Source organism: Protopterus annectens, chromosome 1.part1 (assembly GCF_019279795.1).
Source record: "Protopterus annectens isolate FY-2018-M chromosome 1.part1, PAN1.0, whole genome shotgun sequence".
Classification (NCBI taxonomy): domain Eukaryota; kingdom Metazoa; phylum Chordata; order Ceratodontiformes; family Protopteridae; genus Protopterus; species Protopterus annectens.
In genome coordinates, this window is record NC_056726.1 from 411046090 (window position 1) to 411063484 (window position 17395).

The following is a 17395-nucleotide window of genomic DNA, read 5'->3' on the forward strand; positions in this document are numbered from 1 at the left end:
TGTGCAACAGTAATTAAAAAAACTCCCAAAAAAACAAAAATATTTAAAATAAGCAAAATACATCATTATGATAATTAATGACATCCAGTTTCTATTTTTAGATGTATGGCAGGTGTCAGTTGTCTATATGTGTGCAGAGATTGGCATTGCTATGCTATTTGCCGCACCACTCAAGCATACAAAAAACAGAAAAAAATATTAAAATAAAATATTACACATTTGACCCAGTTCACAGCATTTCAACACTAGTGGGGAGCAGTACAGGCCATCCACAACCATGAATAGCCTCTGCACTTCTCTCTACATGGATACAATAACCCTGTTTCTATGCTCTTCCTTGGCAGCATGCCATTATTAATATGCATGGCGAGCTGCCGAGAGGGAGCCGTGGCCATGTACATGGATGCATTCTGTGTAGGCTCTACACTGTGCCTACAAGGACGTTATTAAATCCTAGGGGTTGTTCTAGCAACACACTGGGGTATGGGAGCATTAAACAAAATCAAAGATCGAGACACATGAAAATTATCATTAAAAACTAATTGCAAGAAAAATTAACTTTATCCCAAAATGGTTTAATAAAACATATGCCTCCAATCTGCTCTCGGGTTCCTTTTACATCTCCAACATCCTATATTTTGCTTAAACATTATTTTAATTTTATGTATGGTTAGAAAGGACCTATGGATAAATTTCCACGTGAACAGTTTCCATTGTAATGAAAGAGATGTTTGCTTTTGGAGAGATGTATTAATTTCTTGTCTTTGTCATTTGGCATTTGATTATTTATTGTTTTATAAGTAGTCCCAAAGATTCTCTGTATGATATAATTTCATTTTCTTATTTATTTTATAGATATTTGATAAGTAACCATTTCCATGAATAGCTTGTGTTGTTGAAAAGACCATCTCCGAGATTCATGAAGCTTGCGCCATGCGCCGGAGCAGAGTCGGTGATCTAGCACCAAATATGGCCATTGAGCGATTCAGGTAAGAGCTGTTTCCATGTGCACTACCAGTGTATGCCAGAGCTGCACAGCTCCCGGTGCATGTATGCTAATTACCCCATGCACAGCAGTGTAGCATGCAAATGAAGGTATATAGCGATTCATGAAGTTGTGCAGGCGTAGCATAAGCATGTTGAAATGTAAACCAAAAAAAGGTTTACATTTTGCCAAACATAAAATTGGAGCCATGAAAGCAGACCAAACTTACGTATTATAATGTTAATATATGTCAATGGCTCCATTGCTTGGACATATCTGGTGGAGCCTTGCAGTACTCTCCAGGAACATGTGCCCACATCTTCATAGTATGTGTCATGCTACACAATATCACCCTGCGGAAACAGCTGCAGCAGAGACAGAATGGTGAAGGCCCTCACAGCCCGCCACCATTGCCAAGGGACCCACAGGCACAGGGGGACTCAGACCATGAACACCCTGTGGTAGCCCCTGTAGGCAGACGGAGGCGTGCCCAGTATGCCCATGCCTTGGCAAAGAGGGAACATATAGCACACACACTGACAGTGTTGGCACTCATGGACTGACACCCTTCTCCACCTGCACACACAGCAAACATGGATGGCACTCACACACAACCACCTGTAAATTGTCATGTATAGGTGGTCTACTGTGTGCACCCTACATAGGTTGCCCTCAACTATTGTACACAAAACCACCATTGGCACAAGGTAAGTCAATACCTGAACAGTAAATTAAGCTATCAGCATGTGTCCATCCCGTATATACAGGTTCATAGATACATAGATAGGTACATGCCCATCCTCCGAGGCTACTCATAAGCATAGGCAAAATGTGTCTGCTGTCGCCACTCCATTGATCAACTAACTGTCCCTCTGTGGAGCAGATCCACTTGCGGGATCCCTGAGATGTAGCTACTGTTCACCACCCACTCTGCAAGGATTGCCCAGAGTGTCAGTGAGGGGTTTTGTATAATGTAATCAGGGATGTAGTTCCAAATAATGGGAGTATCCCTGACAGGAATCTTCACAGGTGTGTACATGTTACATAGTATAAATTAAACACAGCTTGCATATATAGGTAGTTCTCCACAGAATAATAAACATGTGGAACACACAACCACTGAAATGTGGGTTAATCACCCTTGCACTTCCAGTACCTGCTCTGAGAGGTAAGATATCACTGCCAGTATTAGAACACACAACCATGTACACATTCATCACAATAACATACCACTAAGCTACCTGAGATGTACCATTGACAGTCATGTATACTGACAGGATAAAACAAAAAAGGTAGGAATGTGTTGAAATAGGACAAACCGGCATGTACCCAATGAAAGGTGTATGTTTTATATATATTTTATACATATATATATATATATATATATATATCATACATATATATATATATATATATATATATATATATATATATATATATATATATATATACATACATACATATATATATATATATATATATATATATATATATATATATATACATCATCATATATATATATAGTGCTTCTGGTGTTGTGGTCTGGGTAGGTTACTCTGTGTACATGTGTTTCTTAGGGCTGTAGTGTGTGTAAGTGTGTGTTCTGTGTGTGGTGTGTGTTCTTGGGGGACTGTAATGTGTGGTTGTGGGTAAGCTTTGTGCATGTTTGCGCGATCTAGGATGTAGAATATTAAAGTAGGGGGTGGTGTGGGAGGCGCAGACACCTACATGGGAGGTGTAGGGGGGCTTGGCTACCTGCTCATACGTAATGTAGGATGGTTTGTTTGGATGGATGTGTTGGGTAGCAGTTTGTCTGTGTGTGCATGTGTGTGTTCCATGTTCAAGTTACCTTCGCGAGTTACTGTTGATGTCAGTAATGTGGGGTATGGGAGTCTGGTCCCAATACTGTGTGTGTCGGAACACTGTGGTTTTGGGATTCCATAGGTCTCCCGTATACAGCGATTGAAGTGTTCATATATGTGTATAACATAGACCATAGCAATCACACATTCTGCCCCTACCAACCTTTATGAACAAGGGATATGGAGAGTATATGCCTACACACTATTACAAATATTTGCTATGGACATTAGCCAATGATAGTGTTACCACCTGTCCCACTTTGCGAGGGATACTCCCTCTTTGGGCAGTTGTGTCCTGACCAAATATATTAAATGTGGCAAATGTCCTGGGATTGTAGGACATAATTATGTCCCATATGTACTGTAATAGTCACATCCAATAGTTATTTCTGTATCTAAAATACCTACATGTTACAGGAAACAAGATAAGCAACTAAACTGCTGCAAGAATAAGCTTATAATTAGGCAAGAAAGGAAAGTTCTTTCCCTTGTACTGACCATGTGTTTGTGTTGGCCTGTAAAATCAGATGTGTGTCTCTAAAAGGTCCCAGTATGGCCATATGAAAAGGTGGCAACCCTAGCCAAAGAGGGTCAGTCACCAACACAACTACGATGACTGCAAATACCTATGACAGATATACACAGCTATCATGTAGCAACACATTATTACATTCAGATGTTTTACCGAAGGGATTCAAGAACTATCACCTGCATGCTATACAGGAACCACATAACAGTGCCTTAATGAATCAGCCTGCAATTACCATTGTATTAGTCCACAAAAGGATAGGTGTTCAAATAGGGAAGGAACCCTCACGCACATAGCGATTATGTATAAAAGCAGTTCCTACACACATGCATCTGCTAAGCACACCCACCATCACCCCCACACCCAAACATATTACAATACAAACTGTAATAACATCACAAATCATTCGCACACTGTACGACATCTGCAGAAGCCTTAACATACCCTGTCAGAGACACACTAACATGGCCCTATGTGAAATAGCTGCTATTATACAATGGAACAGCTGCTGATGTAATAGGGTTTGTTTGCACTAATCCCGTTACAGAGGGTTGTGCGTACACTGGGATGTGTTAGCAATTAGTGAGTAACAGCACAGTATGCTACACTTGTACACCAAATCAAGGATGTCTGGTGAGCACACTGTACACCACATAACAGTTCATGCATAGCCATACGGCCTTGAGCTGGCCAAACATCCTTGCCAGACCTAAACATCTGCCTAAGTATCAGTTACAAACAAACCCTGTATAAGTAGCACTGTTCCAAAATATAACAGCTGTACTCACATATGGAACTAAATCATCTAGCCATTACACATAATCCATGGGAGTCATGAAGCTAATGTATCTCTGTGTGTCTCCATATAGCTGTTGAAATATATTGCAATAACACATCTAGGCCGTCTCCCTTGAAAGTAAGGCAAACGGACAACGCCCAAAAGGAGTACTCACTTATACACCACTGTTGCCATGGTATCGGCTAATGGAGTAGCTGCACAGCTGACGTGCATCCAATTAACTACTTTGGAACAGCAATTGGCAGACAGGATACCACGTTACCAATATGTAACTAGAAAAGGATGTGTTATTACACATTCAAACCATCCGTATATACCAGTGGAATGTTACAAAGAACATTGAAACACAAACCGAAAAGGATTGAATCAACAGCTAACGACACCTCGGGTTACTAATAAGGTATGTAGAACAGTCAGTATGTCTGTGTATGTAGTACTATTCTGTAGTATTTAAAGTGCATGCAATCCATATAGTGGAAACAGTTGTCTTGTAGTGATGAATTGTTGAGCACAATAGTATTTGTGTGTACTGCTGTCAGTCACAAGGCAAACACCGCATACACCACAAGGGATGCTATATAAGGGATTTGAACAGAAATACCCCTCACCAGCCATTGTCAGTGGCAGGGCTGGTCCAACAAGTATGTGCTATAATAGGGGATAGTATATGTTGATATATTGTAACTGTAGCCATATGTATGGGTGTATTACAGAGAATAACACGTGGAAGGTTGGAAGGTTGGGCCACTGTGCAAGTATGATTTGCATTGTGGGATATTGTGCCAATAACTGTGTAATGTACAGTATTGTAGGCAGATATGTATTACAAGCTACATAGCATTACTGTAATGTTAGGCAAATATTAGTTATGTCAATTGGCATTTACAATACACAATAACAGGATACATATGTCTTTTAGTGAGACGACACTTTATCAGCATGATAGCAAAGTAAAATGGAAGAGCTATTTAACTATCCATGCACATAAGACATGTAATATGTGCAAAGATAGGTACTAGGCTGTCTTACCAAGGGTATCTGTAAGCCTAGCTAGTGTGTGTTGGCTTTTGCCACCCCCATAGGTTAGTTTCCTGTGCCTCTGAATGGCAGAGCCAACAGTTCCCTGTGCCTCTGTCCAGCAGAGCCACTGCAGTGATCCCTGGGGTACATGGCTGTCTCCCATCCACATGTCAAGGTTTCCCTTGAAGAGTGCTCATGAGGGGCCCTGCCTGATGTACATTGGAATCATGTTCCAAAGCATAGGGCGTGTCTGGGTCAGGAATCTATCCATCCAGCACGTCCTACTCATCATTGTGGTTAGGTGTATATCCCTAGAGCATGCGGCTCTCAGAGGCTTCTGTCTAGATGGAGCATATCCACCAATACAGGGTTGGACATGGGCCTTGTATGTTAAGCAGAGATCACCTGTGAGTATGTGGTATGCAACGGAGTACAACTGGAGTTTCGTAGGTTGGGCTGCATAGGTCATCTGTTTGAGGTCAGTAATCCTCTTGGTATGGTACTGGTGTGGTCTTCCAAGCTGTTGCAGTTGTCTTGTAAGGTATATCCCAAATGGGGTGTTGTATCCTTTAATGGGTCTAATATGACATGTGTAGAGTCACAATGGCCCCTCCGATCTGGATGCGAACCCATTAGAGATTAGGGGGGCCATGTAGAAGGATATTCTAACCACCTTGTCATTATGGGTATCAAAGGAGAGATTGCTATCTACTGGGGTTCCCGGATTCCATATTACCTTTTCTGTATGTAGGGGACTAGCACCTATGTGGTAGCCCACGGGTAATTAGTTATATCCAAAGGGGATGACTATGCACTTTTAGGCATTCAGCTTGATGCCATGATATTAACACCAGGTATCTGTCTCAGTGTGACCTTTCCAGAGGGTGTCTGTAACAGCTGGGGAAACAATTATGTCCCCTAGTTTGCAGTCGTCTGCAAACCTTTTCAGCCAAAGCCCTCCTGTGCTTGTCTGTATGTCAGAGATGTATATACCGAAAATGAGGGGTCCTAGGACGTAGCCCTGGGGGACGCCAGTTGTAACTGGTATACAGTCAGACCTAGGGTATGCAACTCCCACTGTGTGTTCTGTCCTTGAGCCACTTTGCAAACCATCACATGATGTAGGGGTTAATGTTCAGGCAAATGGGTATGTTGATAATACCAGAAGGATGAACGGTGTTGAAAGCCTATGAGAGATCTAGGTAGGCTGTGTGGACCTCCTTACCCTCATCTAATGCCTTGGTAACTGTCTCTAAGAAGTCCACCAAGTTTAGGAGGCATGGTCTGGCCTTAAAAATGTCAAACAGGGAGGGGTCAAAGGTTGGGAGGTACCCAATGTCTCTGTGACAGTGATCTATGATGTGCACAATAGCCTTGCAGACCAGGCTAGTCAGGCCAATAGGGAAATAGGTCTCATGGTCCATTGTGGTGCCACCTTTGTGGAGTGGGATAACTATTGCTGTGCACCATTCAGGGGGCACTATGCCCGATGTGAGGCTATTATTGAACATGGTGCATAGGTGGGGAGACAGTACGATCTGAAGTTTGTGTAAAACGCAGCCTGGGATGTTGTCTGGTCCCATGGATGCTGTGTTATTGCCTTTAGAGTGTAAAGCTTTGAGAGGGATCTGCCAGGATGTTGCCAATATCAATTGTTTCTGTAATGTTCATGCCTTTGTGCTGTACCTCAGAGCAGATCTGGTTGTTGACATTGAGATATGTGACATAGCTATAGAATGCTTTGTGGTTGTTGTTGGTATTAGTTGCGTTATAGTTTTTGTAGCTAGCTTTGGAGGATCTTATAAAGGATCTCACCTTCTTACTGAGGCTGGCCAGGGATCTCCTCCATGCATGGTATTGTACTCTTGTTTGAAACAGTGTCTTCCTCCTGTAGTACAATATGTTTATGGTAGGGGACCACCAGATTGGTTTACTTAATTAGGAGTATAGCATCATAGTTCTGTTTGGGATAGCACATGCCATGCACTCCTGTAAGTGCTTATAGAGTGCATTTGTGTAAGATTCAGCAGTTGTAACAGTACTGTCCATCTGCATGGGTGTCATGACGTCCACATCTGTCTTAAGAAGCATGTAGTTGGCCTTGTAGACATATTATACTGTGGTTCCCTTAATGGGGGGTAGGTGCAGGATGTGGATATCAACGGTGTTCAGCACATGGTCTGATCGGACCAACAAGGAGTTGGCTTCATGTGTGGAGCACCAGTCACTCATGTTGGTAATTACTTGGTCTAGGATATTGTTGCCTCTGATGGGTGTGTGGATGTATTGAGTCAGTGCATTGGTGTTTATGAATTCCAGAAACCGTTGAGCTAATGTGTTGGTACACGAGTTGTTTTCCCATTTAATGGTGGGGTAGATTCAGTGAGACTTATGTGATGAGTGTGGTGTTGTGCGACTGTGTACCTTCTCCACATGGCAGTCAGGGTCAGGCTTGGTTGGAGAGACCTTTACCTCCAGTTTGGCTAGATGAATGCATCTCTCACAGGTTGTAATGTTGGGTGGTAGGCGGAGAGGCTTGTCTGTGTACATTGCCTCAAGATGTCCAGATTCATCATATAGACAGGTGAGAACATTGGCAGTTGACTCTTGGACATGCCTGAATATAGAACTACATTCACCTAGATAAGTGAGGAAAGTGAGTACAAGAGCTACATTACTCTATGCAAGTGAGAAAAGTATGTAAAAAACCTGTTCAGCCTTACCTGTAGGTAATGAGGAAGATTGAGTGCTATAGTAATTATTAGCTTACGTAGTGTTTACAAGTCCTGAACAAGTGCTTAGCATGAATAAGCAATCCAGATAGGGTCTTGGATAATATAAACACATGCCCCCCTCCCCCAAACAGGTACACAAGCATATATCCATGTACACCACAGGGCCCCTTTACCCACAACTATGCAGGTACAAGCTGCACTCAGTCTGCATGGGACCTGCCCACATCACAGGTTGTATCATACACATATGGCAAAACAAGATGCTCTCCATGTACACATCGTGTAAAACATAGCGCCATGTCAGGTTGTGTACACATTGAATGGGGCACACCAACAGGTATCACAACCCACAAAGTGGAAGACACCACTGATAATGGGAAGTACTTTACTACTACCCTGCGGAGTCTGGTCTGGAAGGCCATGAACCTTGATCACTTAAGTGATGTCAGCAGTACAGATGTAGATGACAGTATGGTTGATGTCACACTGCATATCATAACCTTGCCAGGTCATAGGACATCATCACCCATACTGTGTACCACCTACATTCCTATGTCACAGGAGTGTTTTGCAACAGGACTGCTGGCAGAACCAACACTACAGAAGGTGTCTGAATAATACGTGATCATCACACCAGTGGCAGCTGCAGTATGTCAGGGTTAATGAATTTTATTCCCCCTCATTGTAGTCCATACCTCACAGACAAACAGAAGGCATCTGCCTATTGAAGTATGTGAATGACTATGACCTAGGAGCAATAGCTGACTCACATTGTCACCCCTATGTTAATAACCCTGTACCCATGAGCTACCACCTAGGCAGCGGTCAACATAATGGACACTTGTGTGTGAGGAATGCAGCTGGGCAGTTGTGTTTCCTGTGATAGCTACATCACCACACCTGTCAGGTAGTCATATGTGGCAACCCTAATAATGATAGGGTGCCATTCATGAATACAGAGATCATTGTCCAGCCATACAGAACACTCAAGTGACCCATATCAGATCACATATTTCCTTTAAGGGGAATTGGCCATGTGCAGATGGCCTACACCAGCCTTCCCATTTCCCATCTCCACTATGTAGCCTGATGCATACCCTGAATAAATCCATGTCCAACCCAGTGATGTTGGACATGCTACATGTACTCATCCTGATCTTGAACACATACTTCATGGACATCCACCTACCACATGCTGGACAGATCCTTGTCCAATACACTTGACATAGTCCTGCCATACTATGCATTCCTGTCCGTCAAAGCTGTACATCGCTCCCCTCTCAGACATGGTATGATGACCGCATGGTAATGCATGGTATATGTATCATTAACCCTGTGGATCAGTAATGTGGCACTGTTCCATCTGGTCCCACAGACCCGCCTGTCAGCTACTGCCAGGTAACCTTTCATCCTAGATTCATACATGACCAATGGCATATAACCCACTAGTTGACTTTGACTGTACATGATATAGTTGATATCCATCCCTGCAAATACCATCTGGCTAGCCAGTGTCCCATGTGTATCACATGTGCAACACAGGTGATACATGCCATGTAGATGTATATGGCAGAACACATACATGTAAAACCTTATGCGAGTATGTCTGCAGGGTCACAGGTCATGTCTGTTAAGGCAGTGTAAGTCCTTATATGTGACATATACACTGTATCAAGGTCGACTGCATTAATGTGGACACATCCCAGCCATGTGCTGATAAGTCAGAACACCAGTACAGGCAAACAGACATGCCCACATCAAGACAGCAACCACATGGAGTATGAGCAATGTAATCAGGTGACACACACACATATATGGTGATAATATCCACTCAACATTGAGTGTCACGTGTGTGACACAAACACGTCAGTGTCATGTAGGTTTGCAAATACAACTTTTTAAACTGAATTAATGTGATACACATGTATGTTCAGCTGTAGCTCTGTATGTCTCTGTGAGTTACTGTGACCTGTCTCCATCATTATGTCTTCCAGGTATGCCGCGTGCAAGGCTTCCCCTTTTTACACGCTTGGAGGATGAGGCCCTCATCCCATACCTACTTGACAATCATGATATCCTGTTCAGCCATGTGCCACAGGATGCACAGCAGTGGGATGCCCTGTGGATGGAACTTTGCAGGAGGGTTAATGATGTGGGTGGCCACAACTGCACATACCAGCAGGTGCCCAGACACTGTACAGACCTCATTATATGGGTGAAACAGCATGCAAATGCAATTGCCAGGGAACAAGGTGCAACAGGTGGTGGACCACCAACCCAGCCCCCACTCACATGTACCAAGGAGCTACTAGCTAACCCGGGGAGACCTGCAGAACCACATCCAGAAGCCTTAGCTGATATTGTGGAGGTGGGTGTCTCTCAACCACTGAGCCTGGAGTTGCCTGGTAAGTCAGTACTGCACCTATAACAACTATATTCCATATAGTTACATGTGTCACTGTACAATATGTAATGTAACATCCTATGCAAGGCATGTTTGCACACATGCCACATACTATAGTATGCTACTCTGTGTATGTACACATGTGCATACACCATAGTATAGTCTAATGTACTGGTGTATGTGTTATGCACATTGCTCCCTGTAGCCTTTATACAGGGGTGGATTATACTCATACTGCTGTGTTACTCCTATTTAGGTACCTCTGGCATTCCACTGAGACAGCAGCCCGTTGCAGATGAGAGTGTTATTATTTATCAGGAACCGTAATGCACAAATCTATCTGCCATGTGGCCATTCACAACATGTACACATAATGTATGGTCCTGTCACAATATACAGGTTGGACCTGCAATGCATCACAATGACTACCCATGTGCAACACTTGCAAACTACATGAATCATCTCACCGACATGAATCCTCACAAACGTTATTGCTAGATGTGTTGACAGCTGTGCATACAATGGTGGAGGTGCTGTTCACTTTAGGGACATACAACAGATCTGAACTACACATGTGGTGAATACAAACAGTACTACACAGTGGGCTGCAGTATGGCCAGCGCACAGGTTTCACCGGTGCGGATCATAGCCCTGCTATGAATGTTACACAATGTGATGTGCTATCTTGACATGTCCATGACATCTACTGGCCTGGCTGCTACACTGCCTACCTAACCTGAAAACATATCCCACATACCACCCTTTATCTGCATAACCCTGTTGTCAGTGGAGCATATATGTCATATGGGACAACACAGACATGTGAAATAGATACCCATCACAATCATTTGGACAACACATGTACACACATGGCCATGGAGGATGGCCAGAGACATGGAGCAACACACACAGTAGACGTGTTGTGCTTGTGTGTACACCCTGTCATACAATGGCTACACATGGTTCAACCATGGCCTTTGTATAATGGTCATAATGTAGATGTGGAACACTAGACATCCTACAGGCCTGTGCACATCTTGTGTAGGCGTAACATCAATCCACCACATGAGATGTGTTGAAAATCTTGAGAGTGTTGCAACATGACAGCAGTCACCTGTACAGTATCCACATCAGGCCACAGATACACTACATTCCTGTTGCTGGTGTTGGACATAAAAGCCATACTAGCTCCTCATGTATGTGTGTGTGGTACACAGATGTCATGTGGGACATGGTGTACCGACTTGTTCGCCATGTCTGGCCATAGTTGCCAGGCTGCAGCAATAAGGTTGCATATGTGCAGGAGTGTCATCCCTATACCCATCAGTGACCTGTGTCACAACTTCCACATCATGGTTTAGTGCGTATACACCTCAGTGACATGGATCACATTCCACAGTATATATGTATTGTATCTGAGCACAGTCATGGCTATGAACCCTGTCTGTAACTTACACTGTATAGCACTAGAGACGCCTCATGATTCCCTGTAAAGGCCATGCACATCAGCTAAATTTGCAGTATATCTGTAGGGCGGACAGACAACACTGAATTGGTACACCATTGCCCCACTGTATATTTGACAGGACACCATTGTGTTAAACATGTATGCATGTCATTGCACATGTCAGCAGATCACATGTCATATTACATGTGATTATCAAGGTCATACACCACACATCAGACAGGTGTACTATTAACCTGTGCTAGTCCACATGGTGTAACACTGGGATGTATGCTCACCACTGCTATGATTGTGTAATTTGCATGCTGTCTGCTATGACACATGCATGCTGTTGTGTGCAACCTAGGGATGTATGATAACTACCACTATTATTGTCTGCGCTGCATGCTGCCTGCCGTATCTCATGCATGTTGCATGCCTTCTGTCATATCACATGTGTGTGTGTGTGTGTGTGTGTGTGTGTGTGTGTGTGTGTGTGTGTGTGTGTGTGTCTATTGTATAGATTGTAATGTACAGTTCTTGTCTGCCCTCACAGGTGATGTAGGTGCATTGCCCTCCTGCGGTACATCAGATGTTAGTGTCCCCACAGACTCTAGCAGTGATGATGAATGTATGATTGGGACACAGGCAGAGTTGTCAGGCACTGAAACTGTGCCATTGGTTGCCATTCCATCTATATCACCCTCATCCCCACACACAGATCCCATATCTGCACATACCCCATCACCAGTGGCCATAGAGGAAGGACAGTTGGTGTGTGGTAGATTGGAACAGGAAATTGTGGGGGCTATGGAAGGTGTGCCTGCACACCATGTTGTCAGCCAAACTACTGGTGGTGCCCCACACAGGCACATGGCCAGTGCTGCTCGTAGGAGGACCTCTGGCCAACATGCTCCTGCATGACAGAGCGCAGCAGCTGGTGTCACCAGATGCATGTTTCAGGCTGTAATGGAGGCACAGGCACGTGCTGAATGGTGCAACAGAGAGGATCAGAGGCTACAGAGGGCTGCTGTCTGTTCTTTAAACAACAGCATCCAGGCAATGGTAAATGCTCAACAGCAGATTGCTGATGCTTTGGATAGCCAGTTGGGTAACATGGTTGGAGTTCTTGACCGTGGCATGACAATCCGTGAGCGTGAGCTGTCTGTGTTGGAACATCTGGTAGGAGTGAGGCATCAGGCACGTGGATGTAGGCCTGATACATCACCTGTGTCAGGTCTATGTGTACGAGCTACCTCACATGCCAGCTTCCATAGTGGCGGTAGCAGCAGCAGTGCATCTGGTGCTGTGCTGTCCACACCAAGACACAGCAGGCCACATGCACATGGCCCAGGATGGTCCCAACAGGGACACGGTTCCAGTGGACAATTGACATCAGACATTACCCAATCTGCACCTCTGACTGGTAGTGCCCGTGCAACCCATGGCAGGCACAGGTCACATGTCCGTAGCCGGACACCGTGAACTGTAAAACCTCGCCTGTACAGTCTACAACTGTCAATAATACACTTGTGTAGGCCAGACACTTGGGAGAACTGTGTGCATACATACACGCACACACTAGACACATATGTAGGGCACCGCAACACACACATGCATAACATCCACATACACCCAGTTAGATCAAAGGCCCAAACCCACACACATGATGTCATCCAATTGTGCACCCTATGCCTCTTGCAAACATTAACACCTCATGCATATGATGATGCCTGTGCCACATCCCTGACATCCACACCATCGGTGCAGCGATATGCTCATATGGTCTGATGCAGAGGGTGAACAAACTAGGGTGATTTTTGTATTTTACAAATGTTGAGGACTGTTGACAGGCAACAGATATACCATGTAGTACAGGTGTACAATACTGTTAACAGTATGTGTCTTGTGTAACAACAGTGCAGCCTAGGCCTCCGGCAAACATTAACACCCTGTGCATATGATGATGCCTGTGCTGCATCCCTGACATCCACACCATGAGTGCAGGGATATGCTCATATGGTCTGATGCACAGGGTGAACAGACTTGGATGATATGTGTAGTTTACAAATGTTGAGGACTGTTGACAGGCAGCAGATATACCATGTAGTACAGGTGTACAATACTGTTAACAGTATGTGTCTTGTCAAATGATGTGGATACTCTACAAAAGGGCCTTACAGAAACAGATGCTTGGTGCCAGAGCCATGGGCTCAAGCTCAATGCCAAGAAATGTATAGTTATCCCCTTTGGGAAAAAAACATGTATCTGTGAATTACCATATAGGTGGCAGTACACTAAACACCGAAAGTGTGATAAGAGACTTAGGGACACAGGTGGACAGTGGTCTCACCTTCGATAACCACATCGCCACAACAGTCAGGAAATCCTTCTATGTGGCACACCTCATCACTAAGGGCTTTTCATCCAGAAAAAAGGAGGTCATTGTCCCACTGTACTCATCCCTCATTAGACCCAATATAGAACACAACGCCCCATTTGGTATGTACCTCTCAAGACATCTGCAACAACTGGAAAGGTGGCAGAAATACCTCACTAAAAGAATCCCAGGCCTAAAGCAGATGCCCTACGCAGACCGTCTTAAAAAACTCCAGCTGTACTCTGTCGCATATCGTCTACTCAGAGGCGATCTCTGCTTAACATACAAGGCCATGTCAAACCCAGAGCTGTTGGACATGCTACACTTAAAGAAATCACAATCCCTCAGAGCCACATGCTCTAGGGATCTAAACCTTGTCATCACAATAAACAAAACATGCTGGAGGGATAGATTCCTGACCCAGAGACTCCCCAGACTCTGGAATAGATTGCCCATACATGTTAAGCAGAGTGCCTCTTTGGCCCTCTTCAAAAGGAACCTTGACGATTGAATGGGAGAAAGGAAATTCACCCCAGGGATCACGTCAGTTGCCCTGCTAGACAGGGGTCCAGGGCAGTAAATAGTGTGGGAAGAAATAGCCAGGGTATTGTTATGGCTAGGCTTGTATAGGCCCTAGGGCTAATAGCCTAGTACCAACCTATGAACCTATGAACAACAGTAAATGCATGTTGGTCATGATGTTCTGCTGTCCTTCTTCAGATCTAATTGCACATTCCGGTGGATGTCAGTGTTTGCAGTTAAGTGTCCCATATGTCAATGTGGACTACTCACAGGTATGTATGAATATACCAGCATGCACCGTGTAGCTACCACATACCGGTGAGAATGTCCCACGTTACAAGCATGTCTACCATTTGAAGAGCATGATAGCTGTGTATTAAGCTACTGTGGCCACAGACGTGACATCCATAAAGGGTGACATCACAGGTACAGTTACATTGAGTGGTGAGGTAAGAGAGTGGTCTAGCTGATTACAAGGGTAGAGGTCAGTGGGAAGTGTGATGCCTCAATGGGAATCAGTAATACACGTTGCCAACACACAACTGCACCCACACACTCAGGTATTGACACACATGTATTCAGTGACACTGTAACACACACACACACTCACAGCTTCACAGACACAGTAACACACACTCACACGCAGTTGCTACTGGTGGGATGAGGACCCCTGCCTATGTGCAAATCATCATTACAGTACTGTGCATCTACATGATGCGCCACAGAGAATACACATGTACAGGTAGTCAGAATGGCCTAAGATCAGGGTCATCAACACGGATAGTAGAATGCATCACCTGGATGGTGGGAGGGGTCTTATCAGTTCAGTATGGCAACATACATCCTCACCCCAGGGACCAGTCAGCCTTACATACACACACTGTGGCATTCAGTAATTAATACACCTATGTCATGCACATATAGATACCTCACATGTGTAAGATACACACCCCTGCCTATATCCTGCTTTCTACATTGCAGTCTGTACAGATGTATATACTAGTGTACAGGAGAGTGAGTAACAATTGAGATGTATTCCCCACAATACGTGACATATATGAACACACACACAACCACACATGCCAGTACTGTGAATCTCAGACTTGCCTAGCTCATGTTATGTATGTCAGACGTACAGCAGTATTGCATGTGTTACAAACTGTACTGATGCTTCCTGTGCCAATAGTGCTGATAATATGCACTAGGGATGTCATATCTATTAACATGTGTCAAGTGATTTACCTGACCATTGTCTAAGATGTGTATGTCGTTCAATTAATGAAACCATTGCTTACTGGTTACATGGGGTATTGTAGGACCCTTTGTGATACACCTGTGAGCTGTCCACAGCAAACATCCATCTGCAAAGATGCCCCACCACTTAGTTATTTCAACACATCTATCCATACCTGTGGTACATCTTTCTGTACATTCAGCATATCACCATATACAGTTGGCAATGTTGAGGCTGCATTGCGGCTGCATGATGTACTAGGATACATGCCACCTGCATACATCAGCAACTGCACATGCATGTTATCTGAATGCACAACACTATGTCTACAGGTGTGTAGGTCCTACAATCCTGACATTTGGTCATGTTTGTAGGCATTGCAATTGGTGGATATGTGTAATGACATACATGACACATGGACTGTTGTATGATATGATGGGTGACTAGTACAGAGGGAATGTTACCTCTGTCAACATTGATATTACACCTTATGCACTGTTAGCATTTAGCAGCCATGGACCTACATTCCATGTGCATGTGTGTAATGGCCGTAGCCACCGGTTTGCACAAAGGACTACAACAGCTATGCTATTTACAGGTATGTTGTGTGTGTGGCATGTACATACCCAGGACAGGTACATGTATATCATATCCATATGTGAAGGTGTGTACTGGTGTACAGCAACAGACATCTGCTAATGGTGGAAAGTACTGAGGGCCCCTGGTATGTGTACAGCTGACCTGGCCACAGACAGTGGTATCATTGCATTGCATAACACATGATGCAACTGTGTCAGTACATGTGTACTGTCTACAGTTGATGTAGATCTTAGTACAGTACACAGGTCAAGGGTCACATGGTGGTGTACTCGTGTATCTCATACATGTATTGTTGTGTGTTGGTGGTCTGAGGGCATGGTGGTGTCTGCAGTTTACATCCTCGAATGCAGCATGTGACACTGTGTCCTGCACATGGCTCATCTGTGATGCCTTTCATGGGGGGACCGGTCAGTATATGTGAGTGGCCTTATGTGGGTACACCACCTGGAGCAGGCTGTACCTGTGTTATGGCTCACATGTCTGGTTATGAGGTATATGGTGGTAGTGCTAGGTTCTGAGGTATATGGTGGTAGTGCTATTGTGCACTACAGAAAAATCAGCCAGGTGTTCCTCACTGCACAGATGTCAGTACTCCCCATTGTTGGATCTACAGTGACCAGCTGTGAATATGGATGCTACACATCTAGCACTGTTTAGCATAAGAAAACAATGCAGTTGTCCTGTAGGTGTATAGGAGTTAAACTGTGTTTAGAACATTTGCCTTGGAATGGCACTGTGTGGGCGGATGCAATTTGGGTAATATCCACACTCCCTTGTATCATGGATGCATGTGATATGTGACAAAGGCCTGTCTACTGTCAGCCATGTCATCCCAGAATGACAGCTGATGTTGTGTAAAAGTCTACTGTCAGCCATGTCAT